The 21,956-nt window shown below is 45.2% G+C and overlaps 1 protein-coding gene across 1 annotated transcript in view; it reads left to right on the top strand.

Annotated features, from left to right (window-relative positions):
* The window catches only part of LOC124720310 (actin-binding Rho-activating protein-like), a 235,507-nt gene that overhangs the window by 108,954 nt on the left and 104,597 nt on the right, over window positions 1-21,956 (top strand). The window lies entirely within an intron of this gene.

The following is a 21,956-nucleotide window of genomic DNA, read 5'->3' as shown; positions in this document are numbered from 1 at the left end:
CATGAGCGCCCATGAAAGGTCGCAATTTTGACACAGTCCAGCTTTTACTCAGCTCAATCTAGCCACTGTCACGATTGATGATGGTGGTGAAAGGATGAGGACAACACAAACACTCAGCCTCCAGATAGAGGAAATCTCAAACCCGGCCGGGAATCGAACCCAGAACACTACTATCGTGAATGAAAGTCGGAAAAAGTTACGGTATGTTTTCAGTGGAATGCACTGCCTGCTGTGCACACAATGACTTCGAGCAAAGCGAAGAAAGACGAAAGGAATGAGAAGTAGAAAAAACCACTCAGTGGATGAAGTTAAGCATTTGTGCTACCTCGGAAATGGAATAACGTATGGCATGTGAAACGAGGAGGATATAGAAAGCGGGGTAGCACCAGCAAAGAGGACATTTCTTTGCAAGACAAGTCTGCTAATGTCGAACATCGACCGTAATGTAATGAAGACATTTCTGAGAACGCACGTTTGGAACATAGAACTCGTTGGAGGTGATTCACGGACTCAGGGAAAACTGTATGAGAGGAGAATCGTGGCACTTGAGATGTGATACTGTAGAAGTGTTGAAAATTGGATGGGCATAAGAGATGAGGAATAGGGAGGTTCTCTGCAGAGTCGGCGAAGAAAGGAACATACGGATAACGCTGAGAAGAAGGAGGGACAGAATGGCAAGACATCTGTTACGAATAACTTGCATGGTATGGGATGGCGCAAGTAAAAGTAAGCAAGTAAGAATGTAGGAAATGCAGTGAAATTACAGAATCAGAGAGCTGAAATGGACTTTCCATTTATTTACTGCGGAAAAATACTGTGATAAATACATTTACAGAAGATGTTGAAAGTTTTCTTTTTTCAAAGAAAATTTCGCACGGGCTGTATGAATGATTTTTATTAAATCTGCGATCGGTTTCACACCACTTATCGGTGCATCCTCAGGCAATCTGTACAAAAAATAATATGATAAGAACTCATATAAACTATTCGATCCCCCAATTCTGAGGTGTAAATTAAACTTTTAAATAGCCAGTTTTTTGAATGAGATGGGAAAGTAGTCACATACGGTATTTATAACATAGTAACTTTGAACATTGCCCTGTAGCCACTCCCCACCGTTCACGTCCAATATACCGTCATCTGGTGAATGTGGTATCTTTTTTCAAAAAGTTTTTTAAAGTGGTGGGAGCGACAATGACCTAGAAAATAAAAATAAAATGCGATGCTGATAAAACTCCCCTAACGCGAACGACGAAGAGCTGACGTGTACAAGGTGTCAAGAGTGGGGGGGGGGGGGGGGGGGTAGGGGAGGGGGTGCTGAACATTTGATAAACAATTCCTTATGTCTATTTTTTTTAAAAAAGGTCTAATACCATACTAGGTGGCCAATATAAAAATGGACAGTTAGTTAAAACCACAAGAGTAATAAATGTGGTGGTTCTGAATGCGTAAGGCCCGGAGTGCACTCTTCACGCCTTGTGCACGTCGTCCGGCCTGTGGCGGTTCTCGCGCGCTTTCCGGGTTTCGGCCGGTCAGTCAGGCCGTGTCCGCTGCCGCGCGGCTTCTCTCAACTTGCACGGTTTGTTCTGGTATGTTTACATAGGCCAAATTCCGCTGTTTGTTCGTGCTAATGTTCCGCTCTCCGTCGTTCGTTTGTAGGGGAGTTTTATCAGCATCGTTTTTTATTTTTATTTTCTAGGTCATTGCCGCTCTCATCATTTAAAAAATGAAAAAAAAAAGAATTTTGAATTTCAATTACCACTTTCACCAAATGACGGTATATTGGACGTGAATGGTGGGGAGAGGCTACAGGGCAATGTTCAACGTTACTATGTTATAAATAGCGTATGTGAGTACTTTCCTGTTTCATCCAAAAAGCTGGCTATTTAAAAGTTTAATTTACACCTCAGAATTGGGGGATCGAATAGTTTATATGAGATCTTATCATTTTCCTTTTTGTACAGATTACCTGAGGATGTACCAATAAGTGGTGCGAAACCGGTCGCTGATTTCATAAAAATCATTCATACAGCCAGTGCGGAATTTTCTTTGAAAAAAAGTCGAAGTTTGGCTGTGGTTGCCTGCCCTACAAAACAAGATGTTGAAAGTGACCCCTTGCAACATCAATACACAGCTTTGCACGTCTAACCACATTAAGATATATCAGGCGTAAGGTTCGGATGCTGATGGCAGCAACTTGACGGCTGATGTTGTCTTTCAGTTCCTGTGTTGTGTGTGTATTTGTTTCATAGAGCCTGCTCTTCCAGTGTCCATAGGATATAAATAACGTGTTAGATCCAGCGAATGTGGTGGCCATAAATGTATGCTGAACAGTTCGTTCCTCAGTGAAGACATCACGGACTCGTTCCAGGGGTACATGGGACGCGTGGCAAGTTCCAGAATCAGATTTTCACTCTGCAGCGGAGTGTGCGCTGATATGAAACTTCCTGGCAGATTAAAACTGTTTTAATCTGCCAGGAAGTTTCATATCAGCGCACACTCCGCTGCAGAGGGAAAATCTATTCTGAAAACATCCCCCAGGCTGTGGCTAAGCCATGTCTCCGCAATATCCTTTCTTTCAGGAGTGCTAGTTCTGCTAGGTTCGCAGGAGAGCTTTTGGAAAGTTTGGAAAGTAGGAGACGAGGTACTGGCAGAAGTAAAGCTGTGAGGACGGGGCGTGTGTCGTGCTTGTGTAGCTCAGTTGGTAGAGCACTTGCCCAAGAAAGGCAAAGGTCGCGAGTTCGAGTCTCGGCCCGGCACACAGTTTTAATCTGCCAAGAAGTTTCATATCAGCGTGGCAAGTTGTCCCTTCTTGCTCAAAGAAACAGTACTGTCTTTCATATTCAATGAGTTGAGCACAAAATGTGTCAAAAATTTCCGTATATGCAACAGTGTTGAGGATAGTGTCAAAAAATGCCATTCCAGTAACGCACGTTGCCGTTACACTGCACCCAACACCGATTATTTTTATCATGGACTGATTGCTGACAAACAATGTTAGGGTTCTCCGTTGCTCAGTAGCTCATGTTCTGTGAATTCACATGACCTGGAACATGAAACCATGCATCATCACACATGGTGTTGTAAGATGGCTATAATTTCGCACCTTACGAGCTCTCATCCACATATTTTGCCGTGAACCATTTTATAGGTTGTATACTTCGTACATGTGAATATTTAAAGAAGACTGACATTGTCACGTATGTCTTGTAAATAACTGTTAACGCTTATTGCATGAAAGGTGACGGAGTGTCTTTATTATAAAAATGGGGTGATGAAAGATTGCGTATACTAGTAGAGGTTGGAACGCCAGTGGAGATGAAACGGCAGGCGGAACTCAAGCTCTGGGTGGAAGGCCCGCACAGGTGTTGGTCCTGCTTATACACATGAATATAGCAAGACGGACAGTCTGGACACCTGTGCGCGAGGACATAATACAGGGGCGGTCGGCCGCTGCCGGCCGCTATTGTAGTAGAGCCGGAAAGATAACCGGATAATACTTCCGAACTTTGCAAATCTTGGACACAAGTGAGAGGAACGAAGTGACACCTCAGAAACCACGCAGGCTGGGTTATTTGAAAGGATTTTTGCTCGTACGCGTACCATTGTACGACTATAGATTTTTCCTCGCAAACTTTCCGCGCTGGACGACAAAAGACTAAAATGTGGTTGGTCGGCGTTCGTAAGAATCTGAAGAGAGGGAGAATATTCCGTGCTTTCGGGAAGATGTTTTCGGAATTACGCTGGTGGGGAGCTGAGCCTTGCTGGGGGCCAGCGGTGGAGAGACGAGGTCTTGTGTTGTGAGCGCCCGTGTGTCACGGCCGCTCGGTATCAGCATTGTTGGCACAGACGGACTTGCTGTCGTCGCTCTCAGGAGAGTTTACAGTTGGAACAGTTAGGCACTGTACTTTTGCGAACCTATACGATTCTGGACTTCACCACCGGGTTTGAGGTCGTTGTTGAGTAAGCAGCGTTCAGTAATTGAGAGCACTTCCTCTGCCTATACTTACGTTGGGACGTTATCTGAACACAGTCCTTGTGGCTGGGAGTTCGCGTTTCTCGTCTGTAGAACACAGAGAGGAGAAGATAGTATTAGGGCATATTAGTCAGAGGACCGCCTTCTGCCGTCCTATTGTTTGAATGAGTATTTGTGGCAGACGAGTAAGAGAACCGTCACTTCGACGCACCGGACGCAGTACATACGGTGATATCGCAAACGGCTTCGGCTTATTAGGGCTATAAAAGCTAAACAGCTGTGATCACGTTAGTTTATTTCCACTGAGGTTCCATACCACCGTAGACCATCTTTGAAACCAGTGTCTTCTAGTGTTTGGTACGTAGATAATGTCAGTCTTTTCGCGTTATTTATGTTAGAGCGCATGGCCTTAAAAAAAGGGCAGAGCGGGCAATTGATTTGCACTTTTAGTTAGGAAATATAGAGAATTGTAGTTGTAGGGTTGGCTTTAATCTACACTCCTGGAAATTGAAATAAGAACACCGTGAATTCATTGTCCCAGGAAGGGGAAACTTTATTGACACATTCCTGGGGTCAGATACATCACATGATCACACTGACAGAACCACAGGCACATAGACACAGGCAACAGAGCATGCACAATGTCGGCACTAGTACAGTGTATATCCACCTTTCGCAGCAATGCAGGCTGCTATTCTCCCATGGAGACGATCGTAGAGATGCTGGATGTAGTCCTGTGGAACGGCTTGCCATACCATTTCCACCTGGCGCCTCAGTTGGACCAGCGTTCGTGCTGGACGTGCAGACCGCGTGAGACGACGCTTCATCCAGTCCCAAACATGCTCAATGGGGGACAGATCCGGAGATCTTGCTGGCCAGGGTAGTTGACTTACACCTTCTAGAGCACGTTGGGTGGCACGGGATACATGCGGACGTGCACTGTCCTGTTGGAACAGCAAGTTCCCTTGCCGGTCTAGGAATGGTAGAACGATGGGTTCGATGACGGTTTGGATGTACCGTGCACTATTCAGTGTCCCCTCGACGATCACCAGTGGTGTACGGCCAGTGTAGGAGATCGCTCCCCACACCATGATGCTGGGTGTTGGCCCTGTGTGCCTCGGTCGTATGCAGTCCTGATTGTGGCGCTCACCTGCACGGCGCCAAACACGCATACGACCATCATTGGCACCAAGGCAGAAGCGACTCTCATCGCTGAAGACGACACGTCTCCATTCGTCCCTCCATTCACGCCTGTCGCGACACCACTGGAGGCGGGCTGCACGATGTTGGGGCGTGAGCAGAAGACGGCCTAACGGTGTGCGGGACCGTAGCCCAGCTTCATGGAGACGGTTGCGAAGTGTCCTCGCCGATACCCCAGGAGCAACAGTGTCCCTAATTTGCTGGGAAGTGGCGGTGCGGTCCCCTACGGCACTGCGTGGGATCCTACGGTCTTGGCGTGCATCCGTGCGTCGCTGCGGTCCGGTCCCAAGTCGACGGGCACGTGCACCTTCCGCCGACCACTGGCGACAACATCGATGTACTGTGGAGACCTCACGCCCCACCTGTTGAGCAATTCGGCGGTACGTCCACCCGGCCTCCCGCATGCCCACTATACGCCCTCGCTCAAAGTCCATCAACTGCACATACGGTTCACGTCCACGCTGTCGCGGCATGCTACCAGTGTTAAAGACTGCGATGGAGCTCCGTATGCCACGGCAAACTGGCTGACACTGACGGCGGCGGTGCACAAATGCTGCGCAGCTAGCGCCATTCGACGGCCAACACCGCGGTTCCTGGTGTGTCCGCTGTGCCGTGCGTGTGATCATTGCTTGTAGAGCCCTCTCGCAGTGTCCGGAGCAAGTATGGTGGGTCTGACACACTGGTGTCAATGTGTTCTTTTTTCCATTTCCAGGAGTGTATAATAAAAATATGGTAAACAATAATGTTTATCATTTAGCAGGATTAGTTGACTTCATGATTCATATATGTTTAGATTGTAATTTATAGAATGAAGAGAGCCTAAGATCTGCTTCAGGGGGTAGTCAGACAGGGCCAAATCATGTTTTTAGCGTTTATTATTTTCGAACCTTCAACATCGCTGGATGTTTTGGAAGAAATGCAGATCTTTAAGCATCTACAACATTTTAAAGACAATATTCTTAACTACCAATCCCTTCTAAGAAATTGAAAATTTTTTGAAGGTTTCGCGGCTTTACTTTGTTCTTCATACTTGTAAATCTGATCATCTGGGGATTATCACATGCGCGGTTGGTCAAGCTGTTCATCCTCTTTCTTTTTATCCTCATTTTCCTTTTACGATGAAGGTGATTTAGGCCGTTGAACACCTCACGTTTTATCCCTATATCTTTATCCGACAGGAAAATTAAAGAGACCTTTGGAGAAAAGAGAACTACTTGTATGAATATCAAGAGCTCAGATGGAAACCCAGTTCTAAGCAAAGAAGGAAAAGCAGAAAGGTGGAAGGAGTATATAGAGGGTCTATACAAGGGCGATGTACTTGACGACAATATTATGGAAATGGAAGAGGATGTAGATGAAGATGAAATGGGAGATATGATACTGCGTGAAGAGTTTGACAGAGCACTGAAAGACCTGAGTCGGAACAAGGCCCCCGGAGTAGACAACATTCCATTAGAACTACTGACAGCCTTGGGAGAGCCAGTCCTGACAAAACTCTACCGTTTGGTGAGCAAGATGTATATGACAGGCGAAATACCCTCAGGCTTGAAGAAGAATAGAATAATTCCAATCCCAAAGAAAGCAGGTGTTGACAGATGTGAAAATTACCGAACTATCAGTTTAATAAGTCACAGCTGCAAAATACTAACGCAAATTCTTTACAGACGAATGGAAAAACTGGTAGAAGCCGACTTCGGGGAATATCAGTTTGGATTCCGTAGAAATGTTGGAACACGTGAGGCAATACTGACCCTACGACTTATCTTAGAAGAAAGATTAAGGAAAGGCAAACCTACGTTTCTAGCATTTGTAGACTTAGAGAAAGCTTTTGACAATGTTGATTGGAATACTCTCGTTCAAATTCTGAAGGTAGCAGGGGTAAAATACAGGGAGCGAAAGGCTATTTACAATTTGTACAGAAACCAGATGACAGTTATGAGAGTCGAGGGGTATGAAAGGGAAGCAGTGGTTGGGAAGAGAGTGAGACAGGCTTGTAGCCTATCCCTGACGTTATTCAATCTGTATATTGAGCAAGCAATAAAGGAAACAAAAGAAAAGTTCGGAGTAGGTATTAAAATCCAGGGAGAAGATATAAAAACTTTGAGGTTTGCTGATGACATTGTAATTCTGTCATAGACAGCAAAGGACTTGGAAGAACAATTAAACGGAATGGACAGTGTGTTGAAGGGAGGGTATAAGATGAACATCAACAAAAGCAAAACGAGGATAATGGAATGTAGTCGAATTAAGTCGGGTGATGCTGAGGGAATTAGAGTAGGAAATGAGACAAAGTAGTAAAGGAGTTTTGCTATTTGGGGAGCAAAATAACTGATGATGGTCGAAGTAGAGAGGATATAAAATGCAGACTGGCAATGGCAAGGAAAGCGTTTCTGAAGAAGAGAAATTTGTTAACATCGACTATAGATTTAAATGTCAGGAAGTCGTTTCTTGAAGTATTTGTATGGAGTGTAGCCATGTATGGAAGTGAAACATGGACGGTAAATAGTTGAGACAAGAAGAGAATAGAAGCTTTCGAAATGTGGTGCTACAGAAGAATGCTGAGGATTAGATGGGTAGATCACATAACTAGTGAGGAGGTATTGAATAGAATTGGGGAGAAGAGGAGTTTGTGGCACAACTTGACCAGAAGAAGGGATCGGTTGGTAGGACGCGTTCTGAGGCATCGAGGGATCACCAATTTAGTATTGGAGGGCAGCGTGGAGGGTAAAAATCGTAGAGGGCGACCAAGAGATGAATACACTAAGCTGATTCAGAAGGATGTAGGCTGCAGTAGGTACTGGGAGATGAAGAAGCTTGCACAGCATAGAGTAGCATGGAGAGCTGCATCAAACCAGTCTCAGGACTGAAGACCACAACAACAACATGTTTATTAGCACGACGTCTTTAGATTACGTCCCCTCAGCCCCCCCCCCCCTTCCCCCCCCCCCCCCAGGCTAACTACTGGCTTTAGGTATAGTTTCTAAGAGTTCCTCCTGTTGTCGTAGGTAGCTTCATATTTTAGGTTTCATCTCCTATTTAGCTCGTCTCTTGTTCTATCCATTCCATTTTTTGATATACGTTGATCCACGGTTGGGAATATACGGGCTATTTAGCCCCGACCCAAGTATAAGCTTTCTCGTATTCGTATGCGCATGCGCATTCAAGTAACTTCCCTTGTCTTGCGCAAGTGGATAGGTAGCAGGTCAGGCTTGTAAGTGAGCGACCGTTTGTAGCTGCAGTTTACGGCGGGTCATGGCCCGTCGAACATAGGCCGGTGTGAGGTGGAGTGTACACCATTAAGTTAAGTAGTGGTTTTGGCTTTGTACATATGTACTGTTTGTGTTGTCCTTTTCTTTTTGGTTTATAATTGTATAGCTGTGGTGTTCTTTTAATCATTGACAAAGGTCTTCTTAGGCACTTGTGGGTTTTATTGTTGTTCTGAAGAAGGTGTAGTTATCTACGCCGAAACCTGGGTTAACACTTAACACTAGGTGCTTCCTCGCAATCGAGGCGGGTTTTTAGTTTTTTTAATATAAATTTAATTTATCGTTTTCCGTTACGCACGTTCATTTTACACCCGCCTGGACTAGCGTCTTGGAATGTAATGCAAGTCTAACAAAACATCGTTGACGCTGTTCAAAAGCCACGGACATTAAATCTACAAGTTTCTGATTGTCATCCTCCCGTAAATGCTGGACAACCGTCTTACGGTTGTTGTTGTTGTTGTTGTGGTCTTCAGTCCTGAGACTGGTTGGATGCAGCTCTCCATGCTACTCTATTCTGTGCAAGCGTCTTCATCTCCCAGTACTTACTGCAGCCTACATCCTTCTGAATCTACATACAAATACTTTCAGAAACGACTTCCTCACACTTAAATCTATATTCGATGTTAAATTTCTCTTCTTCAGAAATACTTTCTTTGCCATTGCCAGTCTACATTTTATATCCTCTCTACTTCGACCATCATCAATTATTTTGCTCCCCAAATAGCAGAACTCATTTACTACTTTAAGCGTCTCATTTCCTAATCTAATTCCCTCAGCAAGACCCGATTTAATTCGACTACATTCCATTATCCTCGTTTTGCTTTTGTTGATGTTCATCTTATATTCTCCTTTCAAGACACCGTCCATTCCGTTCAGCTGCTCTTCCAGATCCTTTGCTGTCTCTGACAGCATTACAATGTCATCGGCGAACCTCAAAGTTTTTATTTCTTCTCCATGGATTTTAGTTCCTACTCTGTTCTTTTGTTTCCTTTACTGCTTGCTCAATATACAGATTGAATAGCATCCGGGAGAGGCTACAAGCCTGTCTCACTCCCTTCCCAACCACTGCTTCCCTTTCATGTCCCTCGACTCTCATAACTGCCATTTGGTTTCTGTATAAATTGTAAATAGCCTTTCGCTCCCTGTATTTTACCCCTGCCACCTTCAGAATTTGAAAGGTTGTGGCTTCAAATTAAGACTTTTAAAAATCGGCTGGCCATTCCTCCTTCTTACATGCGCCTGTTGGGCAGACTTCTGTAGGCTCGGAATAATTCTTCGAATGTCTGCAGTGACTTCTCGTGTGTGACCTGAAGGAATTCTTTGTCGCTTTACATTCTGTACAGATGCGTAGGTGTGCCCGTTTTTATACAGACTCCGTATTCCTCTCTTTGCTTGTACTCCTCTGTCCGGATACCAGACGCCGAAATTTTTGTGAATTTCCTTAATCGAACCTGTCTTCACATATGCTTCCACAATTTCAATTCTTTCTTCTATCGAGAAATTCATTTTACAGACCGCAAAGAGAAACGACTTCCGCACACGAGACAAACTGAAATGCTGACAGAAGAATGCTAACAATCGATTATTCCATAAAAATTTCCATTGTTGACTCTATATCAGAAGCCAAAATTTTGCATTCGCATTCACAGTGGAAGCTGGTAACTTTTAATCTACATCTACATCTACATGGATAATCTGCAAATCACATTAAAGTGCCTGGCAGAGGGTTCATTGACCCACCTTTACATTTCTCTATTATTTCAATCTCGTACAGCGCACGGAAAGAACGAACACCTATATCTTTCCGTACAAGCTCTGATTTACCTTATTTTATGGTGGTGGTCGTTCCGCCCTATCTAGGTCGGTGTCAACAAAATATTTTCGCATTCGGAGGAGAAGATTCCGTCGCAACAAAAAAACGCCTTTCTTTTAATGATTTCCAGCCCAAATCCTGTATTATTTCTGTGACACTCTCTCCCATATTTCACGATAATACAAAACGTGCTGCCTTTCTTTGAACTTTTTCGATGTACTCCGTCAGTCCAATCTGGTAAGGATCCCACACCGCGCAGCAGTATTCTGAAAGAGGACGGACATGCGGAGTGTAGGCAGTCTCCTTAGTAGGTCTGTTACATTTTCTAAGTGTCCTGCCAATAAAACGCAGTCTTTTGTTAGCCTTCCCCACAACATTTTCTGTGTGTTCTTTCCAATTTAAGTTGTTCGTAAATGTAATACCTAGGTATTTAGTTGAATTTACTGATTTATCGTGTAAGCGAAGTTTGAGTTCCTTTTAGCACTCATGTGAATGACCTCACACTTTTTGTTATTTAGGGTCAACTGCTACTTTTCGCACCATTCAGATATTTTCTCCTAAATCGTTTTGCAGTTTGTTTTGATCTTCTGGTGACTTTATTAGTCGATAAACGACATCGTCATCTGCAAACAACCCAAGACGGCTACTCAGATTGTCTCCCAAATCGTTTATATAGATAAGGAACAGCAAAGGGCCTATAACACTACCTTGGGGAACGCCAGAAATCACTTCTGTTTTACTCGATGACTTTCCATCAATTACTACGAACTGTGACCTCTCTGGCAGGGAATCGCAAATCCAGTCACATAACTGAGATAATATTCCATAAGCACGCAATTTCACTATGAGCCATTTGTGTGGTATAGTGTCAAAAGCCTTCCGGAAGTCCAGGAACACGGAATCGATCTGAAATCCCTTCTCAATAGCACTCAGAACTTCATGTGAATAAAGAGCTAGTTGTGTTTCACTGGAACGATGTTTTCTAAACCCATGTTGACTGTGTGTCAATAGACCGTTCCCTCAGAGGTAATTCATAATGTTCGAACACAGTATATGTTCTAAAATCCTGCTACATATCGACGTTAACGATATGGGCCTGTAATTTTGTGGATTACACTTACTACCTTTCTTGAATATTGGTGTGACCTGTGCAACTTTCCAGTCTTTCAGTACGGATATTTCGTCGAGCGAACGTCTAACATTCTGCGTGGTGTCTGTCTGTTCTAAGTCGTGTCTCCCTACCACTTTCGCGCAACGACGCTCTGAGCGTGTTTTTTTAGGGAATTGACTAGTTTGAACCTGGGACCTGTTGCTGGTAAGGAGACGCCACACCACACATGACATGTAGAGTTCAGTGAGACTAGCGATGATATAATCAAATACTTAATGATTTCAGCGTCAGCTCCACTGCACTCCCCGTAAAAGAATCTTAATACTAACTAAATTTAGTGGAAGGGGTTCAAGGCTTTCCTATTTTTAGGTAGCTAGTAAAATAACGTCGAAAAAGCAGTTAAGTTTACCATTGGAAATTTTATTCTACTCACAAAACATTGTTTATAAATTGCACTATTGATAAAAGGAAATATTTTAATACAGGATGATAAAAACCAACTGCGTTCAACAAAAATGTGAACGAATATTCCCTGAATTGGTTTCCAAGTTCTATAATTCATCGAAGGATGACCCATGCCATATCACATCTATAATCTAGGTTTAAATTAAGTTTCACATAAGAGAAAACTATCAAAATGGTCTACAGTGACCCTCAATTATTCTCAATTACTTATGTAACTTGTCGTAAATTACAGTGGCTGATGTGGCTTCTCAATAATTGTATAAGAGAAAAATCATCGTGTTTCAGATTTTTAACTTCTAATAGCAAATGTGAATACCACGAAGTTTAATTGACGATAGACACTAGTATTACGCAAAAAGGGGATATAACAGATGAGACTTCTGCAGTTCTGAGTGAAGGTTTATGCGCTGTTATGTGGCATCGCGTGCGTTCATTATCTTGTCGTTGGTTAGGCAGCGACGGGGGGCGGCGGGCGGCGCAGCTCCACACACCTCGCCGTCTCGGAAGCAACTCCCTCCTAACTTCTCCTTACTACAATTTACCGAAGTTGGTTTAAAAAAACTATCTGGCTGTGTTTTCATCTGACCAATCAGGGTCTCAATATTAACCTTAAGCTCCACCTACAAAAATTCTGTCTATCCAATGAGAAACGTTATACTTTTCGTGGTGGGCAATGTTTTTAACGTTTGCAACGTAACAGAGACGCGTATAGTCTCACGCTAAAACTTGCAGCTGGTGTGGTCCTTTTAGTGTTATCGTAAGATATATACTGTTCTTCTGGAGGGTTCTATCTTTTAACATGGGCTGGGGGGTAGTCTTGGCGGTCGGCTGGCGACGTGGGTGTCCATCCCTTATCGTAGGGCCTTCTAGCTTAACACGGTTCTGCTCTCGGCTTCTGTTCTCGTTTCTCCCCTCGGAACTGCGTCTGTTTCACGGTGGGAAGGTATGACATGCATTTAGGCGTTCTTGTGTTAGTCTGTGGTATTCCATTTGCTCACTCGTTGATCGTATTACTTTGGTCAATTTAATGTCAGGATTTATTCGGAGCTATGTGGCATACTGCCGGATTTGCTATCATGTGAGGGTTTTCATGGAAAGTGTTGGGTTTGCCTGACACCTTACAAACGGTTGTATATGATTGTTAAGCATGGAGCTAATGCATCAACATACTCCGAAAGGGATCTAATTGGTATACAGTCTGGACCAGAAGACTTGCTTTTATTAAGTGATTTGAATTACTCCACTTCTTCCGAGGATATCTACTTCTACATTACTCATGTTGGCAGCTGTTCTCGATTCGAATTCTGGAATATTTACTTCGTCTTCGTCACACCGAAGTGTGTCAGAGGGAGCTGTAGAGGGCAAAAGAAACTGTAAGGGAAGGCGAGGGAAAGTAAGCTAGGACCAGTAAAGTTACACAGCAACAGTCTCCCAAGTGGGTGAGGTTTTCCAATGGCCGAATGTCAGAACTGCCCTTTGCGACGCCTCCTGCAGTCCCAACAGTCCTGCGAGCTCTGGTAAGGCCCTCCCTCCCTCCTCCCTGGGGAGGGAATGAGATGTGCAAAAAAAAAAAAAAAAAAAAAAAAAAAAAAAAAAAAAGCGAATACTCCAGTGATATTGCGGAAACGATCATTCTAAGGAGACAACTTCAAATGGACATATGCTCCGTTCCGAATGGCTTCTAAGATAGAACACATTTGACCTACATTGTTATTTATATTCTGTATTATTCAACACATTGTCAGGTCTACACATGTATGACAGTTGGTAAACATTACAACACGCAGTTTAGTAACACGGGAAACTCACCAACAAATGGTTCAAACGGCTCTGAGCACTATAGGACTTAACATCTCAGGTCATCAGTCCCATTGAACTTAGAAATACTAACCTAAGGACCTCACACACATCCATACCCGAGGCAGGATTCGAACCTACGACCGTAGCGGTCTCGCGGTTCCAGACTGTAGCACCTACAACCGCTCGGGCACCAGCGGCCGGCAACTCCCCAACACACCTCCTTCAAATGTAGTAGTAAAATGGCCATGAAAACAGGGAGAAGCTGTACTGGCCTGTGAAAAAAGAAGCAAAATAGAAGCACTGAACGGTCTTAGCGCAAGATATGCAACATCGAGCAAACTGCAAGAACCGATGTGTCGTGGTTGTGTGGTCAAGGAGCGATGGGACACAGCATCTCCGAGGTAGCGATGAAATGGGGATTTTCCCGTATAATCATTTCACGACTGTACCGGGAATATCAGGAATCCGGTAAAACATCAAATCTCCGACATCGCAGCAGCCGGAAAAATATCCTACAAGAACGGGACCAGCGACGACTGAAGAGAATCGTTCAACGTGACAGAAGTGCAACCGTTCCGCAAATAGTTGCATATTTCAGTGCTGGGAAATCAGCAAGTGTCAGTGTGCAAACCATTCGATGAAACATCATCGATATGGCCTTTCGGAGGGTCCACTCACGTACGCTTGTGACTGCACGATAGGAAGCTTTATGTATCACCTGGGCCCGTCAACATTGACACTTCACTGTTAATCACCGGAAACATGTAGCCTGGGCAGACGCCGGCCGCTGTGGTCGATCGGTTCTAGGCACTTCAGCCGGAACCCCGCAGCTGCTACGGTCGCAGGTTGGAATCCTGCCTCGGGCATGGATGTGTGTGATGGTTCAAATGGCTCTGAGCACTATGGGACTTAACATATGAGGTCATCAGTCCACTACAACTTGGAACTACTTAAACCTAACTAACCTAAGGGCGTCATACACATCCATGACCGAGGCAGGATTCGTACCTGCGACAGTAGCGGTCGCGCCGTTCCAGACTGAAGTGCCTAGAACCGCTCGGCCACACCGGCCGGCTTTGTGTGTAATGTCCCTAAGTAAGTCAGGTAGAACTACTTAAACCTGATGACCTCAAATGTTAACTCGCATAGTGCTTAGAGGCATTAGAGGCTGGTCAGACGAGTCTCGTTTCAAATTGTATCGAGCGGATGGACGTGTATAGGCATGGAGACAACCTCATACATTCATGGACGCATGCTAGGAGGGGACTGTTCAAGCTGGTGGAGGCTCTGTAATTGTGTAGGGCATGTGCAGTTGGAGTGATATGGGACCTGTAATACGTCTAGATACGACCCTGAGAGGTGACACGCACATAGGCATCCTGTATGATCACCTGCATCCATTCATGACCATTGTCCATTCCTACGAACTTGGGCAATTCCAGCAGAACAATGCGACACCCCAGACGCCCAGAATTGCTACAGTGATGCTCAAGGAACACTCCTCTGAGTTTAAACACTTCCGCTGGTCACCAAACTCCCCACACTCGGTCAGTATTCACTATATGTGGGATGCCTTGCAACGTGCTGTTCAGAAGAGATCTCGACCCCGTCGTACTGTACTCATTTATGGACAGCCCTGCAGGATTCATGGTGTCAGTTCCCTCCAACACTACTTCAGACATTAGTCGAGTCCAGGCCACATCGTGTTGCGGCAGTTCTGCGAGCTCAAGGGGGCGCTACACGATGTTAGGCAGGTGTATCATTTTCCTTGGCTGTTCAGTGTATAACCACACGGCACTTACTCTTCAACACGTAACTTTTCTCTGGACAAAGACATGTATTGTCGAAACACTGAGATGCACTAAATGCAGTAGATTGGTGTACTTTAAAGTAGCCTTGTGCTTGACATTCCGAATGATCATGAAGATACGGAAAATTAGATGTAACAATTTAGCAAATACGACAGTTACATACAAAAAAATGTTAAAAATGAAAATGCTGATACTTTGCTGAAGTACGACATCCCAATTGTTTCATTACTACGAGTAATGCAAGCGTGCATAGAATATGGACTGGGAATGCTTCATGTTCAACAAAAATACTTATAAATTATATTTCTATCAGAAAACATCATTTTCTGGCATCTTTTGCATCTGCACATATCAAACCCTCGGTGTGCCTGACATTGCAGAGTATGGCGGCCATTCTTATTTGTTGCTGCTATCCCAGATCTTACACGATCTGGGCTGCTACCCAGAGCACTGGAACCCACCTGTGTGTTTTGATTACCCAGGATGCGTTAACCAAAAGTTTACATGCTGACATGGCACATTGGGCACACAACACTCCGTCTTCAGGCCACAAGTGGCCCATCGAGACCATCCGACGCCGTGTCATCCTCAGTTGAGGATGCGGATAGGAGGGGCGTGTGGTCAGCAGACTGCTCTCCCGGTCGTTATGATGGTTTTCTTTGATCGGAGCCGCTACTATTCGGTCGAGTAGCTCCTCAATTGGCATCACGAGGCTGAGTGCACCCCGAAAAATGGCAACAGCGCATGGCGGCCTGGATGGTCACCCATCCAAGTGCCGACCACGCTCGACAGCGCTTAACATCGGCGATCTCACGGGAACCGGTGGATCCACTGCGGCAAGGCCGTCGGGCACAGAACAAGGATCACTAATCACATAGGGACTGGGGGTCCATAAACGCCACGAGAGGGCGCTGCGGTCACGAGAGGACGTTGCTGTACAAACACGGGCTGAGCATGGAGGCCATCACCATTTACGCCGTAGAAGCATTAGGAGCCAGAATTGAAAGGAAAACGATGCACATGCATGCTTGCCGATAACCATTTTGCTGTCGATGGTAACTGCATGTGTGTAGCACTATAAAAGGTGTCCCATGGGTCTGTTGTTCGGTTTCGTCACATATCGGATTTGTCTGGAACAAATCAATGTCGAACTCCCTGTTTCTTTTTTTCTCCATTTCTACTAACGCCAGCAAACTAACAGCTGTAGTGTCAAAATTGTGTGGTGAAGCTAAGCGTTGCAGTTTCTGTTGGTAGCGCCGACCGCCGATTACGTCAGCATTTCCCATGCCTACGCCCACCGCAAAGACCAATCTTAACATTTAAAGTTTTATTCATTATTTTCAACAACTTTTTTTGAAGAATGCCCATGTGAAGAAATAAGACACAAGACGGTTTTTTTCTTTTTTTTTTTAAGCAACTGGTGTGCCATTTGTTGTAGTCGGAAATCTTGTTATTCCATTCACGGCGCCACTCCCCAGTGTAGTCGAATGTCAAATGTGTGTGAAATCTTACGGGACTTAATTGCTAAGATTATCAGCGCCTAAGCTTACACACTGCTTAACCTAAATTATCTTAAGGACGAACATAGAGACCCATGCCCGAGCGAGGACTCGAACCTCCGCCGGGACCCAGTGTAGTCGGATTTCTCCTTTGGTGCCACATGTACTTGCTCGCACAGTCAAACAGAAAAAGATTGGACGGGATGAAAACTCAAAAAATAGTAAGTGAAAGTACGAGGGTAACTTTAATAGTGGCAACTATTTATTTACGGCTCGTATAAAATAGATACATGTTTCGAAGCTTTGGTGGCCTTCAAAGTAGTCACCAGCATTGTGTATAACGCGTTGCCAGCGATGTGGAAGTCGTAGGATATACTCTTAGCAGTGCCAGTTGTGTTGACAGTTCGAGCGGCGCGGTCTATTGCCCGACGAATCTGTAGCAGTTCTGAAGCGAATGCCGTGAAGTGTTTCCATCAGTTTAGAAATCGAGTTGAACTCACGAGGGCTTAAGTCAGGGGAGTGCAGTAGGTGGTATAGCACTTAGCAGCCCCATCAGTCAAACAAATCAGTAACAGCTTGCACTGTACGTGCTTGAGCATTGTCCTGCAAAATGATGGTCAGGTCCTGCACAAAGTGTCATCACTTCTGTCTCTAAGCTGTTCATTTTTGGAACACAACCTACGACCAGCTAAGAGACCGAAGTGATGACAGTTTCTGCAGGACCTGACCATCATTTTCCAGCTTCAACCGGTTCAAATGGCTCTGAGCACTATGGGACTTAACATCTGGCGTCATCAGTCCCCTAGACTTAAAACTACTTAAATCTAACTAACCTAAGGATATCACACACATCCATGCCCGAGGCAGGATTCGAACCTGCGACCGTAGCAACAGCGCGGTTCCGGACTGAAGCGCCTAGAACCGCTCGGCCGCAACGGCTGGCTTATTTTGCAGGACAATGCTCAAGCACGTACAGTGCAAGCTGTTACTGATTTCTTTGACTGATGGGGCTGCTAAGTGCTGTACCACCTACTGCACTCCCCTGACTTAAGTCCTCTTGAGGTCAACTGGATTTCTGAACAGAAGGAAACACTTCACGGCATTCGCTTCAGAACTGCTACAAATTCGTCGGGCAATAGACCGCGCCGCTCGAACTGTCAACACAACTGGCACTGCTAAGAGTATCCTACGACTTCCACATCGCTGGCAACGCGTTATACACAATGCTGGTGACTACTTTGAAGGTCAGTACAACTTCTAAACACGTATCTGGTTTGAACGAACTGTAAATAAACGCCGGCCGGGGTGGCCCAGCGGTTCTAGGCGCTACAGTCTGGAACCGCGCGACCGCTTCGAATCCTGCATCGGGCATGCATGTGTTTGATGTCCTTAGGTTAGCTAGGTTTATGTATTTCTAAGTTCTAGGAGACTGATGACCTCAAAAGTTAAGTCCCATAGTACTCAGAGCAATTTGAATAATTTTTTGTAAATAAGCAGTTCCGACTATCAAAGTTCCAACCCCAGTAAAATTACATTCTACTACAACTTCAAAAGAACATCTTCAAATATTTACCGAAAACAGCGAAAAAATATAATTTAAAATAAAACTATCGGCACTCGATAATGCCATTTTGATATCGATATATGGATATTCTGGAGTAAAATATATAGATATGTCGATATTTTATCAACAGCCCTAGTTAGTATGAACCTGCCTAGCTACACGTACCGCGAAGTGGCCAACATGAATTTGATTTGTGGTGCAGCCAAGGGCTGCGCGGGATTAGCTGAGCGGTCACAGGCGCTGCAGTCGTGGACTGTGCGGCTGGTCCCGGCGGAGGTTCGAGTCCTCCCTCGGGCATGGGTGTGTGTGTTTGTCCTTACGATAATTTAGGTTAAGTAGTGTGTAAGCTTAGGGACTGATGACCTTAGCAGTTAAGTCCCATAAGATTTCACACACATTTGAACATTTCTGCAGCCAACTGCAATGGACGAGAGATGACGTGATTGTATTGTGCGAAATACCCCGATACAAAGGTGCTGTGCCACACATCGTTCGCCGTCCTGCAACACCGTCAGTGCGAAAACAACTCGGTCTATGTGCACGAGCCGGAGGGTGGTCTCCAACGAAAATCGGGAACAGTTACGGTGGAAGAAACCATTCTCGAAAGGGTGCGGAGTACGCCGTCAACAAATAGGCGAGGTGTTTTCCCCACGACTGATATCCCTCCCCCCCCCCCCCCCCCCCACCTTCCTGTGGGGTGCATTGTGCACCACGAAGCACAGCATCCATTTCGATTCCAACATGTCCAGGCATTGCAACTGGGGACTACAACAAGCGCATAGGACTTGCACGGTGCTGTCTACAGGAATCCACTGCAGACCGAAGCTTCACAGCGAATGCCCTCTTCCGTGGTAGCCGGCCGCGGTGACCGAACGGTTCTAGGCGCTTCAGTCCGGAACCGCGGTAACATATGATGAGTCACATCACTGTACACGAATGGGCCTCCCAGCAGGTTAAGCTACAAAGTTTTGTACAATTATCCACTCAAATTTTAAGCACATTTGTTTAAAACAGTTTATGGGGAAGTAGTTTTAAGATACATCTACATCCATACTCCTCAAGCCTCCTGACGGTGTGTGGCGAAGGGTACTTCGAGTACCTCTATCGGTTCTCGCTTCTATTCCAGGCTCGTATTGTTCGTGGAAAGAAAGATTGTCGGTATGCCTCTGTGTCGGCTCTAATCTCTCTGATTTTATCCTCACGGTTTCTTCGCGAGATATACGTAGGCGGGAGCAATGTACTGCTTGACTCCTAGTGAAGGTGTGTTCTTGAAACTTCAACAAAAGCCCGTACCGAGCTACTGAGCGTCTCTCTTGCAGAGTCTTCCACTGCAGTTTATCTATCATCTCCGTAACGCTTTCGCGATTACTAAATCATCTTGTAATGAAGCGCGCTGCTCTCCGTTGGATCTTCTTTCTCTCTTCTATCAACCTCATCTGGTACGGATCCCATACTGCTGAGCAGTACTCAAGCAGTGGGCGAATAAGCGTACTGTAACCTACTTCCTTTGTTTTCGGATTGCATTTCCTTACGATTCTTCCAATGAATCTCAGTCTGGCATCTGCTTTACCGACGATCAACTTTATATGATCATTCCATTTTAAATCACTCCTAATGCCTACTCCCAGATAATTTATGGAATTAACTGCTTCCAGTTGCTGACCTGCTATTTTGTAGCTAAATGATAAGGCATCTATCTTTCTATGTATTCGCAGCACATTACATTTGTCTACATTGAGATTCAATTGCCATTCCATGCACCATGCATCAGTTCGTTGCAGATCCTCCTGCATTTCAGTACAATTTTCCACTGTTACAACCTCTCAATATACAACAGCATCATCGGCAAAAAGCCTCAGTGAACTTCCGATGTCATCCACAAGGTCATTTATGTATATAGTGAATAGCAACGGTCCTATGAGACTCCCCTGCGGCACACCTGAACTCACTCTTACTTCGGAAGACTTCTCTCCATTGAGAATGACATGCTGCGTTCTGTTGTCTAGGAACTCTTCAGTCCAATCACACAATTGGTCTGATAGTCCATATGCTCTTACTTTGTTCGTTAAACGACTGTGGGGAACTGTATCGAACGCCTTGCGGAAGTCAAGAAATACGGTATCTACCTGGGAACCCGTGTCTATGGTCCTGTGAGTCTCGTAGACGAATAGCGCGAGCTGGGATTCACACGACCGTCTTTTTCGATACCCGTGATGATTCCTACAGAGTAGATTTCCAGTCTCCAGAAAGTCATTATACTCGAACATAATACGTGTTCCAAAATTCTATAACTGATCGACGTTAGAGATATAGGTCTATAGTTCTGCACATCTGTTCGACGTCCCTTCTTGAAAACGGGGATGACGTGTGCCCTTTTCCAATCCTTTGGAACGCTACGCTCTTCTAGAGACCTACGGTACACCGCTGCAAGAAGGGGAGCAAGTTCTTTCGCGTACTCTGTGTAAAATCGAACTGGTATCCCATCTGGTCCAGCGGCATTTCCTGTTTTGAGCGATTTTAATTTTTCTCTATACCTCTGTCACCTATTCTGATATCTACCATTTTGTCATCCGTGGGACAATCTAGAGAAGGAACTACAGTGCAGTCGGTCGGAGTGGCCGAGCGGTTGTAGGCGCTTGAGTCCGGAACCGCGCAACTGCTACGGTCACTGGTTCGAATCGTGCCTCGGGCATGGGTGTGTGTGATGTCCTTAGGTTAGTTAGGTTTAAGTAGTTCTAAGTTCTAGGACTGATGACCACCGATGTCCCATAGCGCTCACAGTCATTTGCCATCTTCCCTGTGAGAGTCCTCTCTCGCTCTACAGTGTGATGAACTCTCGCAACGTGCGTACGTGCATGGATGTGAACCCAGATGCTACTCGTGCGCGTGCGTCACGACGCAAATTTTCCGTTAACATGTGGGATGGCGTTGTCGGAGTCCAATCGGGCCGTAAATTCTCTCAAGCTAACTTGACGGCCACACGTGTCCCGCATTCCTGCTAGAGGTTCTGGTAGACATGCCGCATGACCTTCCCATGCCTATTCGTCGCCGCATCCGTTTTCAGCACGACGGAGACCGCGTGCATTTCAGCAGAAGAGTGATGTCACATCTGTAGGCAAGCTTTGCCCGCTGCACGATTAGTTGCAAGGCCGACACGACCATTCGATCTGTCTCCGATCAGTTTTTTCCTGTGGGTGTTTCTGAAGGGCCTTGTGCAAGAAACACCTGCTACATCACCTTAGGCTCTAGTGCGCAGAATTGCGGTGGCAGCGGGATGTCTTCGAGATACTGAAACGGTACAGTAGTTTCCGCTCTATAAGCGGCAGGTTTCGCCGCTCGCTCGCACCGGGAAATACACTCCTGGAAATTGAAATAAGAACACCGTGAATTCATTGTCCCAGGAAGGGGAAACTTTATTGACACATTCCTGGGGTCAGATACATCACATGAT

This window comes from Schistocerca piceifrons, chromosome 11 (assembly GCF_021461385.2).
Source record: "Schistocerca piceifrons isolate TAMUIC-IGC-003096 chromosome 11, iqSchPice1.1, whole genome shotgun sequence".
NCBI lineage: Eukaryota > Metazoa > Arthropoda > Insecta > Orthoptera > Acrididae > Schistocerca > Schistocerca piceifrons.
Note: the sequence above shows the minus strand (reverse complement) of the source record. Positions and strands in the feature narration are given on the sequence as shown.